The sequence below is a fragment of the Uranotaenia lowii genome, chromosome 1 (genome assembly GCF_029784155.1).
Source record: "Uranotaenia lowii strain MFRU-FL chromosome 1, ASM2978415v1, whole genome shotgun sequence".
In the NCBI taxonomy this organism is placed as follows: Eukaryota; Metazoa; Arthropoda; class Insecta; order Diptera; family Culicidae; genus Uranotaenia; species Uranotaenia lowii.
The window spans coordinates 111,013,411-111,016,805 of NC_073691.1; positions in this window are offsets into that span (position 1 = coordinate 111,013,411).

Genomic DNA, 3,395 nt, shown 5'->3' on the forward strand with positions numbered 1-3,395 from the left:
AAAAGCGAACGAATGATAGGAAAACGCGACGACCGCAAATTTCAAACCGGCTCTCTCGCAGTGTTGTTATGGGCCGAGGGGTCCATAAATGAAGCTTCCTCGCGAACTTTCAGCTACTCAGTTCAGAGTGGCGGTTACTCAGTTGTCGCCAAAACCGCACCTACTCAGTTCTGACTAAACGGCCTTTACTCAGAACTGACTAACAGCCCTTTTCACGACAACTGAGTCATGGTTACTCAGAATGCGCGAATAATTCTGAAGCGGTTTTTGGCCGCTTTTTTCATGCTAGAATAACGAAAACTTGTATTATTATTCAGACAAATGATGGATTTGTTGGTTGATGAATAATAAAAGTCCAAATATTGTTCATACACCTTTATTTAAAAAAAAAAATCCACAAACTTTTTGATTTTTTTTTGGCCCGTCGGGTTCCGTCTCCCGGGCCGGGACCGAACAAGATGACAAATCTATTTGAACCATCATTACTTCGTCGCAGAATTCTGTAATATAAATAAAACCGTATCAACATCTAGAAATTACCTTTAAAATCAATATATTCACCATGTAAAATTTCAAGTTTTTGATGCACAAAACCAACCAAGTCTGACCACTTCGCACAAACTGATCAACATTTACTCAGTTGTCGCCGTCAAGCACTCGAGTTCTCTGAGTGCCGAATTTTCTGACATCTGAGTAATTTTTCCGCTGATATCTGAGTTCATTAAGATCAGCCGTCGGCTGCTTCATACATGTGGCGACGTCTGAGTAAAAGGTAGGCGGGCTCTGAGTATTTCAAATTTAGAGAGTCTGCTGTAATTGAGAAGCGCATATATATGGAGGTACACCAGAGGTGTCAGGTGTCCTGATTTATCAGGATTTGTCCTGATTTTCGAGGACCGTCCTGATTTTTCAAAAACTCTCGATTTGCCCTGATTTTCTAAAATTGGTCCCTAAAATGTCCTGATTTGTCCTTATTTTCATAAAAACGTCTCAAATATAATCGAATTTGTAGTTAAACTATAACAAAATCGAATAAATAGGTAATGAAATATATAGATAAACCCATTCAACAGATGATAATCTTCGGTTCAGCGATGATATTTAAATGGTGTTTTTCGATATGAACTACAGGCCAGCCAAGAAGCTGCTTACTGTTGTTGCATAAATCAAGACATTTACAGCACCTGTATTGCGCCTATATTTATGCAATTTAAGCAGAACCCCTTAATATTTTCAAAAATCCAGAGGTGTCCTGAAAAATCGTGATTTTTACCTTCGCGATGTCCTGATTTTTGTCGAAACCACCTGGCACCCCTGAGGTACACGCTTCTTTGAAAAAGGATATTTTTACATGCTGCACAGAGGTGTCAGGTGTCCTGATTTATCAGGATTTGTCCTGATTTTCGAGAGACCGTTCTGATTTTTCAAAAACTCTCGAGTTGTCCTGATTTCTGGAAATTGGTCTATAAAATGTCCTGAATTGTTCTGATTTCAATAAAAACTTCTCAAATATAATCAAATTTGTAGTTAAACTATAAGAAAATGGAATAAATCTGTAATAAAATAGTAAACCAATTTAACAGATTTAATCTTCGGTTCAGGTGATATTTGAATAATGTTTTTCGATATGAACTGCAGGCTAGTCAAGAATCTGCGTACTGCTGTTGCATAAATCAAGGCGTCTACAGCACCTGTATTGCTCCTTTATGTACGCAATCTTAGGGGCCGTTCACATACCACGTGGACAACATAAGGGGGGGGGGGGGAGTATGGAAATGTCCACGCTTGTCCACGGAGAGGGGGGTAGGGGTTTGGGTCATGTCCACGTGGACATTAGACCGCTGCAAAAAATGACTTTTTGCTCCCATATGTTTTTTCGATGCCTTTTGGATCACCAAGCATCAGTGTAAAATTTGAGATGATTTGGTTGATTCCTGAGTTAGCGCAACGCAATTTAATTTTGTATGGAAATTTGTATGGAAGAAGAAATTTTTGCACATTAAATCATCCAGAAAATTCAAATAAGCTTGAAATGAAGCCGGTCTTTAATTTTTAGTTTTGACTATTCTTAAGCTTCATTTTTTGCTTACATGACAAGCAGCTAAGAATTTCATGAAAAAAGTTATAACCATTTCAAAATGAAAAATCTGAATCCATTGAAAAGTATTCAAAAATGGCAGACTTTGCTTGCTAGAGCTGTTAATAATTGCATGAAATGTTTTTGCAAAGGCTTTATATGTCAATAAATTCTCTGGCAATGCAAATCAGTTTTTTGAGATTTTTTATTTCCGTCATACTGTTATACAGCTTTCAAACAAGCAGTGAAAAACGATATAATTGAAAAAATGAATTTTGAAAACAAATATTTTATAAAACATTGAATATCTTTCTTGGGGTACGATTTAGGTTTGTGCTTTGTTCACATGAAATGTACTGCAAGAATCAAGGAACATTTTTCATCCAAAGTTTTATTTTTTGGAACTTTCAGAACATCTCTGGCGATTTTGGAATGAAAAATTTTGTTTCCCCATACAAATTTCCATACAAAATTAAAACTCGTTGCGCTAATTCAGGACTGGATAGATCGCTTCCAAAAATTTTATTGCTATTTCTGGCAGCAAAAACAACCAAAAAAAGTTATGGGAGGTGTAAAAATTTAAGAATTTGAAATTTTCATACAAAGCTTGCAGCGGTCTACACTGATAAATCATTTCACACATTTTGCAATTTATTCCACACATTATCGGCAAATATATGGAGCTGTCAAAACGCTTTGTGGTTTTTACACACCATACAGATTCGAAATTTACACATTATCCGGATCAGTCTTTATAAGATGAAAGTGTGTGAAATCACACTTGTTGTTTTCTCAATCAATTTGGTGTCAACCATAATACGTCGAAGAATTTATACGGTTGGATCGTCGTAACAAGTGAAATGTAAGTTGCCGCTATTATTCAAATCTATAAACATCATACTATTGAATTATTTTGTTCCTTATTCTAGATTTCGGACTCAGCCAACTGCTTGCTGTCGGTACCATTTGGCGAGGAATTGTTCGGCAGAAACTTAAGAGGAGTTTTCAAAAACACAAAAAAAAAAATATTTAGAATCCTCATTTAAATAAATAAAAGCACTTTAAAAATCACCAGCATTTCATTTGGTTCCAATCATTCATAAAAATAGCGGCCTTTTTCCTTATTTCTTGATTTTACACATTTTCCTTTCTAAGCCTTCATTATTTCACACATTTTCCCGTTTTAAACGCTTTTTGCATAATGTGTGAAACGCTCACATTTCGTTTCTTAAGCGGTGTTTCACAAAAATGTGCAGCAGTACCTTCACACATTTAATGTGTTGGTCTACTTATTTCCAGAATGTGTGAAATTGCACAC